A 9,076-nucleotide genomic window follows, 5' to 3' on the forward strand; every position below is an offset into this window, starting at 1 on the left:
TCCTTCAACGAGTGTCGGGTCTTCAAAGAGGAGGCCCGCGACAGGCTACAGCGCTGCGTCATTCAGCCACCTAAAAGCGATTTCTGTTCACCAAAAGAGGACGGTCCTATACTCTTGTGAGTCGATTATCGCTGAATCGACATGATAACACGTAAAGACATATCGCTGCTGCCAAGCACTGCTGGTGTTCTAGACTGCCTCCACGGCGTTCAATTCTTTTCATTTGTGGATTTACGCTCGGGGCACTGGCAGACTTCATTGGGCGACTTTACCTGTCCGGAGACGACCTCTGTTACTACGAATGAGTTATTTGAATGCAAGGTCATATCGTTGGGGCTGTGCATCGCGCGTGCGACGGTTATTTATTTTGCTTTGTAAGCTATAAGAGGTTTATTAGGCGTCAATTCCGGTGTGTGTCTTTCTGTAGTTGCCGAATTTTGCCTCTGGTGCTTGCATCTAGCGCAGCGCGAGTACCTTCCCTTGACGGGAGGTGGGAGGGAAAGTGCAAATCGGTATAAAGGCGGGCTCAACGACGGTCTGGAGCAAGCAGTGATTGGGGAGGATGGAAAGTGATGCCGAAATCTTGTGTGCGCCATCAGCTGATCCAATGCTACGTATAAGTACGGTGAAATTGGGAGAACCCTACAAACTCAAAATCATAAAAGAATCGTTAGGGAAACACCGGCCAAAGCAATGCGAGGTTTAAATTTAGTAAACGCAGAGTATAAAATCATTAGGAATTTAAAAATAAACAGCTTATGGGAACTGAAATAACTGATGCATTTTCCAAGCAGTGATGGTCGGGAAGAGGGTACAATCTTAAATAGAAAACCATCGCACTAAAATGCACATTCTTATAATGCCACTGGTTGCATTGAACCATCTGATCGTTTTTTTCATTTTTGTTTTGTGGTGGAAGCGTTTTGCGTTTCTCACACGGGTGTGTCATACTAAAAACGCATTCTGATTATGCACCTCGTCGCATCAAGCCATCCGACCGCCATTAAATATTTTGTGCACTTGCAGTGGTTTGGATTTCACGCACGTCTTAGAGAAAACGAAAAATGCAACACCAGAAAAGCAGGTGCACAAAACGCTCAAAATATAATGTGCTATTTCTGTGCTTCTCAGTACCTACCTATATTGCGGTTTTGACTCTTTAGAAGGCATGCTGAATTTCACTGTTATGCACTATCGCTTTCTGAGGGCTCTACTTCAAATATTTCCATTTTTTCCTTTTGAGGGGAGCATTTTAATCGGCTGCTACGATCATCTCTAGCGCACTGATCGTACATACGTATCTTGCCTGATCGTACATACGTATTTTAACGTATTCATGTAATTAAGTTACGTGTGAAATGACTGATTAAGCATTATTACTGTTTTTTTGCAGATGAAAGCCCTACTGATTACAATTATGGTATGTATATCGTACCTTTTCTACTCTGAGTGATGTTGCTAGAATTACAAGCTAACTCGTTAGCAAACAAGACCAACAATGAGTAATTTATGACATGTTGATTTTTGTAGAGAAAATAACATAACAATCTGATAATCCTCTCGTCATTACCTGAGTCTTTCAAGCCATGGTTAGGAGCATCAGTAGCGCCTATAAGATTCCATTTTCTTTTGCCTCAAGGATGGAATGCAAAAGATGTTCTGTTTAGATGCTTGTTGTACAAAAAACGTAACGCTTTGTCTGTCGTGTTCTCTACAGGTAATTCTACTGACTATTATAGTGATCCAAGTAAGTATGCTATGCTGTTTCGTGATCTTGAACGAATAATGGCTACGGTACAAATTCTTCTGCACTGATCCATTTTGGGCTCTTCTTTTGTGACTTTTCTGAGCACGTATTCTTTCCTTTTTGGGTTTTTCAGTTTACTGACTGCTGGCTTTGATCAATTTAATTTAGCTCTGCGATTACCATCGGTGCACTAGACGTGTGTATTTTTATTCTCGCATGTGCTCATTTTCAGTAGGGTCTCTCTTTGTTCTGCGTGTGAAATAGTAACTTCAACTCTGATTTCTTGTGCGGAATGACGTTCACGAGAGAACATCAAGGCGGGTACGCAACACAAACTCTAGACCGCTTTGAACTCACCAGCTTGAGAATGTTTTACGGCAAAAATACATAGGCTCAAATTTCTTTGATTTTCTTCAGGTGTAATAAGGTAAAACTGGAACCCGTAACTCAAGCAACCGGGTGCGCGCGTTTTCTGCATAAACGCTTTGAATCGTGAAATTATAAACGCTTTGAAGCATGAATTATTGAAATTAAAGTAATGCAATTTTGATAATTAGACTTCTTGTAGCCATTTAATGTCTCTCTGGTATGAAATATTTTATTGTATATGCTCGTCTGCGCTTCTTAATGTTGTCCTATTTAAATACTTCTGAAAATATGACATTTGCTGCCAAATATTCTGCTTAAGGAGACCCATAAATATGCCGGGATGAGGTTGCTACGACAATCACCAGTGAGCCATACTGGGCAGTTACCTCGCTTATAGCGACCTGCAGCTATTGTTGCTTCATTCGCCGTAAATTACCATCGTTAATATACCCCATCGGTGACGTACCGGGAGTGTTGTTTGTGTACCGAACTTTATTAACGCAAAAAAAAAAACACGGTCAAGTATCGTGTGTTAGCTAGCTCTCTCTTATATGCCAGGTGTTTCAGCGAACACTTTCAAAAATAAGAAATAGGCCTTTTGGAGGTTAAAAAATCGCTTTTACGGATAGTATTACCAGTGCTGGCGTACACCAGAGAACCGGTGGATCGTCTTGAGTAGAAAGCTGGTTAGCTAATTTATAATAATTAACTTTTTAACTGGTAGAGTTAGGTACCTAGTTGCAATTAAAGATTCGTAGCCGTTCGTCACCAATAGCCTTATCAGTTCTTAGAATTTTGAAAATTGGTTAGCCTCGCGCTGTGGCTTGACAAAAATTGGCTGCATCGTGCGAAAATACATGCGGTTTAGAAAGCATGCAGGCAAAGCAACCCCTCCAGTGCACGTAACTAGCCGAAAAAGCAAAATTTTGGCGACCAAAAGCGCCACTGGTAATCAGGTATCCGAAATTCTAAGGATAATATGGCTATTACTAACGACCGGCTACCCATGTGTAATTGGAACTGGGCGTTTAACTCTGGAAGTTAAAAAGTTATTTATTAAAAACTAATTAACCAGCTTAACACTTGAGATCATTCACCTGTTTTTTTTTTGGTGTGTCACAATAAAGACAATACTAGGCCGCAAAAGCCATATTTCTGCCCCAAGAAGCTATTTGAAAATTTTTGGAAGAGTTCTCTGAAACACTCGGATGGCATCATGGCATATTTACGCTCATCATTGCGCAGGGCGTAAACAGTGCGATGTCTCCTGATACACAATATGCGATGCACAGTGCGGACCACTTTAGTCACATGCCGAAGGCTCAGAGCATCCTTTTGGCGACTACTCAGACATTCGACCATCAGCTTAAGGAGTTCTTTTTTCCAGAGCAAGATGACTGCCTGTACATCAAATCAACCGCGCGGCCGACATATTACCAAGCGTGCTTCGGCGCATGAGATGTTCTCATGCCTTCCGTTGAAGATATTATGAGCAGGTTAAGTTTCACTTTCGTACTGAGTTGATGTACGCAAATGTGAAAAGTCTACGCAGCCCACACACATGTTGCTGGAAACCCTTACAGTTACATCTACGCAACCCACACCGCACGGTCTTCCTAGTGCCATTAACTAACAGATACAGACACCGCCGTAGCTACTCTAATAGAAGACAACGGAAAACCAAGCCAGTCGAACTGCGTCGGAGCACTGCTGTGACTACAAACGCTGAGACATCGTTCTTCTGTCTAAAAAACAAAACCTATTTGTCCCTTGAAACTTTGGGCCAGGGTAAGAATTGGCTAACTGAAGGCAAAAACAACAGTTTTGAGCACTACATCGCGTCTGCGGATTAGCGACGAAGCTGTTATTGTTGTGAAGCGAACTGGCATGGCGCCGCCGTGTTCTCAACGCTACGTATACGCAAGGACCGCAACCACCGCAACGTAAAAATCCGAAGCTTAAGTACGTCCGTGAGACTCCCACAGATCATCTGCGTTCTGCGCATGCGTTCTAGTCACCCGTAAGAGCTCTACGTACGCGAATCTTCTACGTACGTGAAACTAAAACTGTATTATCATTCATTGGACTCTTAGGCGAGTGCACGAGCGGCATGTCCCTATTGAAAAATCCGGTATCGCGGCAAACCGGATTTTACCGGAACATATCGGTTTCATACCGGTCCGGTATCACTCTCATACCGGCGAGACCCGTCTGGTTTGATGGCTATACCGGTTCATACCGGTCCGGTATCGATCTCAAACCGGACAGACCGCTCCGGTACGGGGCTCATACCGGGCAGTCCATTCCCGGTTCGAAGCTCAAATCGGACAGACCAATCCGATACGGAGCTCAAACCGGACAGACTAGTCCGGTACGGAGCTCAAACCGGACATACCAGCCTGTATTCAGAGCGATATGTGCTGCGGTTCTGGTGCTTGGTCTGCAGATTGACTGTTGTACGCCAGCAGATATTTTTAGGGGAAGGGGGGGGGGGCGGCAGCGTGCGCATAAGTGCGATAAAAATACACGGTTTTGTTGAAAGGTCTAGGAAAAGAAAAGGGCTAAGCGTGAGCTTCGCAGTGGCAAAACAGCAGTTTGTGCATGAAAGGCGGGGGCTGCTTCCCGTGCAGCACCCTGACAAAGCCAGGGCTGCTGTGTGCGGGCAACCGGCTAGTATATATCCGCCAGCAGCCTTCGTAAGTCCTTCGAAGATTACTCTGGATTTCACAGTGCAGAACTTCAAGACTGGCTGATAAACATGGCGAGCCTCCGGTGACTGCGCCAGAGGCTCAAAAAGGTTTGTTACTGTCGCGTTCATTGCAGCAGCTTTCTTAATGTTCGCTAGCGGCAGCCTCTAGCGACGCATCGATGAAGAAAAAAAATTCTTGGTTTTCGTGCAGGAATTCTTTGCACTTCTTCTTCAAGTGATCGCCCATTGATAACGCAACTTGTCCAAGCGTCATCGCGAGCGGCCCCACCCTTCACTCTATCAGGAACACATACTAATCACAAATCGCCCAGAACATTTCTATCGACAAACAAGAAAAGGTTAATTCAACGGATGCGGCAGCTTGGGGTGTTCCCTTAAGGGCGACGCTTCGTGCTAGCTAAAAGATACAGCGCTCGAGAGAACAAAATAAAAACAAAAACCACCTGTAGAAACCTTACACGAGTAACCCGTCTTTGCGCAATTTTTTTTAAAAGCTTTTTTCTTTTCTCTCCTCACCGCCTTTGCTTTTCCTTGGTCCGGTCGCAAAGAAAAAAAAATAAAACCTGCGCATTCCTGGCTTTTCTGTCCTGTCCCTTCCAGTGCCGTTGCCCGAAGCGGCGCGGAGGCGCTCACTCTACAACCCACGACCGAGCATTTTAAGCCGCCCTCTCGACCACGCTACCCGCGAGGCTTCCATGAAGTGGCGAGGAGGTTCCGATTCTGCTTGTTCACTGTGCCCGGTCGCAGCGCGGTGACTTTATGCAGAAGTCCTCCCCCGCCTTTCCTGCGTTTGTTGGGAACAGGTTTTTCTCTCCTGCGGCTGGGAATTTGAGTGTCAAGCGATGAAGGTAGCTGCGAAAACACGCTGGCACTCGCTCGTTGGCGTTGAATTTGTGTTATACAATTTTTTGCGCCTTTCTTCCGTGTTGCCTTGATCAATCTATGATCAAAGATGACATCGCCTTTCATGCGTACGTCCAGTGCAATTATGGTGGAACCCTATCGTCCTTGTCTCAGTGATGAATGACTTCTCTCCGAAAGACGTGAGTGGTGAACATTTGACCGGTGGAGGTCACGGCGGTGAAGGCGGAATATTATGACGGCGACGTCGTGCTGCTAGGACGTAAGTACGCATTTTAAATCACTCTGTTCTTTAAGTACTGCCTCCGTCTCGGGGATATGCTCGACGTCAACAGAAACGTTCTAACTGTCCAGTGTCTTTTTAACTAAAACTTTGTAGATTGCACAGCGTAGAGGGACGGAATAGCGCAAAATTTTCTTTCAGTTACATACCGAAATTGCTTGTCCTTCATGATAACACGACTAAAATTAGTTTTATAGTTTGTATTCTTTCTTTACAGAGGCATGTGGTGTACACGTGCGAGAGCAATCATCGATAAGCGTCCTGAGGGGGAGCGGCTCAAGCCCTTGAACAAACATCAAGCATCGCATCGATGCTGCGGTATGTGCCGTAAATAATGGAGGATGACCACGCAAGCTTCGGAATCGTCCGAGCAACCTGTTTACACACCAACAATGTTACGACGCAGAATTTCTATACATTATTGATTCAAATATGGAAGGCGAGGTGCATTCACGATACTGAGCATTGTCAATGCTCAGGGCCTGGCGTCTTGAGACGCCTGGCTTGTCTGTGGCTTGTCTGGGCCCACGAGGGCCCGCAATTCAGAGCCCCGTTGGTGCTACTGGGGTATGCATTTGTAATTATTGCATACAGGTCCACCTCGGGAATGGAATTTTTATTCCTTCGGCAACGTGGGCAGCAGTTATGGTGGCACCCAAAGATTCGCGTTTCTGCAAGGACGCAGCCTTTGACGACTCCACAACTCCTGGAAAGGAGCGCTACCGGGGAAGCTTGCCATCGGAACCTGAAGTCAGAAGCCTCGACAGTGGGCAGGAAGCCAATGACCCCTGAAAAGCTACAAGCCATTGGCCGTAAGTTGCATGTCACAGTGCTCAATGCATTATGTTGTGTGTCAGTGCCCAATTAAATGATAAGGTGGGGGCATTATGTACTACCAATCATATTTTCTTTTCTGCAGGTGCTTTTCACTACTTCATTGGCCAGCACCCTGTAGAGACCCCAGCGCCGGTAGATCGTCGCAAAGAGTTAAATTATTATCTCAGTGAGCTGGTTCAAGACATGCGAAAAAAATAAACATCTTTTGGAGTTTTTGATGCATTATAATACTCACCAAGCTACCAATACTTGGTAAAACTGGGAGCAAATAACACAATTGCACATCGACTGCAAAACGAGTCGCTGATAATCGCAGATTACCAGATTCTGAGGCTCTGTATATTGCAGCATTTGGCATGTACACTTATGGCCCCAGTTTTTGGGCAGATTTAGTCCAAGTGGAATATATTTGAAGCATTTTATTCCTGCCTTTGTCCTGTGATACAGGGCCCTTCTGTATAATACGGGCCTAGCCTGTAGAATACAGGACTGTCCTGTAATCCGGTATGAATTTTAAACCGGAACCGCATACCGGGTTATTGTACAGGATTTGCGATACCGGATTACCGGAGTATCCTGTACAAAACAGGAGAGTCCTGTATTATACACGACTGTCCTGTTTTATACAGGATATTCCGGTAATCCGGTATCGCAAATCCTGTACAATAACCCGGTATGCGGTTCCGGTTTAAAATTCATACCGGATTTTTCAGTAGGGGTGCTACATATGTACTTCCTAATTTTGTTGACATTATCCAGATTTCAGAACTTCACGTATGGTAAATGAGTTTGAGATAGTTACATACGTGCATGTTGTATTTCTTTCTATTGCGAAGTTCAGTTTGATCGATCAAAGGTGCAGATCGAATTTTCATTTGTATTTTTTTTCTGGTTCCCACGTTTGCGCAAGTACAACCGCTTAACACATAACAGCGCTGAGATAGGCTTTGCGCGCTATTTCCTTATTTATTGCATTACCTTGAAGGCCCCTGATGAGCATTAAGGAAGGGAGAAGAATAATAAAAAAAGTGAAGCCATAATGTAAAAAAATTAAAACAAAATGTAATGCAGCAAAGGAAAAGCGTAAGCTTGCATAGAATGCAAGATGAGTCTAACTGTCACCACTTCGCGCACTTTTGGCGTGCGTTCCCAGACACCCTTAGAGCGTGGGGGGGTAGGGGTCTCAGACAAAAGGGAGATGCCGTCGACTGATCGTGGCAAGCTCAGTGGAGACCAGCTACCAAGTGACAAAAGGCTTTAGGTGGTTCGGTGCCCAGTTTTCGCCGGTCGCAAGCCAGAGAATGGGTCGGAGCCAAATGTTCACAAACAAAACAAGATTTATACAGCAATGAGACGATACAGAGGATTTCACAACCACTCGTACGAGCACATACAACGTGATTAACAAAACCATCGAACTCGGGCAAAGTTACACTCGAGATAGATTATATTAGAAATGAATTATTGCACCTAAAGTGCACTAAGACCAGAGAGAAGCAAATAAACAAAACACAATTTGTTCAATATACTGATAATTTTGGCATTTCATTACTTGACGTATCGCCTATACTTGAAGCGAAGCCTCGGGTCTGCCAGTCTATTACACAAAGAACAAAGAGAGACTAAGGACAAACTGAAATCGGTCTTTATATATAAATTACAGTGTTCGGACAGTTAAGAAACTACTTTCAGTGAAAACGGAACATTCATAGGCTAGAAAAAGCCAAAGATACATGTGCAGTTGCTGTCATCATCGGCGGATTTAGAAAGTGAATTCCGAAGTGGAGACGCAGTTTTTGGCCGTGCATCAAAAACGTTTTTTTGTTCCTAGAAGAAGCGGCAGCAAAGCTTTTCTTCGCTGCCATGAAAGAAATTGTTGATAGAAAGGGTTAGTGCTTAATAAATTAAGTCACATGATGTATTACTCGTATGTTTGCTGGTGTTTCATTAGCGTTTTTTAAAAATCAATTAATTGGTTAGATTTTTTGAAGTAAGGAATTGTAATATTTCTATCAACTTAACGTTATTAAGAAATCCAGAAGCTCTGGGTTGACTTTCACTGGCGATGACTTTATACTTTGCAGTTACAAAAATAAGTAACGTTTTCACTTAACTGTCTTTCTTTCTTTTCGATTTCTTAGGTGTGAGGTGTTTCTGTCCATCTCCACATCTCAAGAACGCCAACGGAACAATGATAGTATGACAATTTACTTTATAAACCACTCAAAAATTAGAGGGGATGTTTAACTTACGCCTTGTACAACGCGAT

General features: G+C 44.0%; 1 long non-coding RNA gene across 1 annotated transcript; it reads left to right on the forward strand.

Annotated features, from left to right (window-relative positions):
- Positions 1–5,864: 5,864 nt before the first annotated feature.
- LOC149362554 (uncharacterized) lies at positions 5,865–6,956 on the forward strand. Its single transcript, XR_016288512.1, has 3 exons — positions 5,865–5,949; positions 6,188–6,288; positions 6,565–6,956. It is a non-coding gene; the product is annotated as an uncharacterized LOC149362554 (long non-coding RNA).
- Positions 6,957–9,076: the final 2,120 nt, after the last annotated feature.

This window comes from Amblyomma mixtum, chromosome 2 (genome assembly GCF_055824585.1).
Source record: "Amblyomma mixtum isolate Tamu chromosome 2, ASM5582458v1, whole genome shotgun sequence".
Taxonomy (NCBI): domain Eukaryota; kingdom Metazoa; phylum Arthropoda; class Arachnida; order Ixodida; family Ixodidae; genus Amblyomma; species Amblyomma mixtum.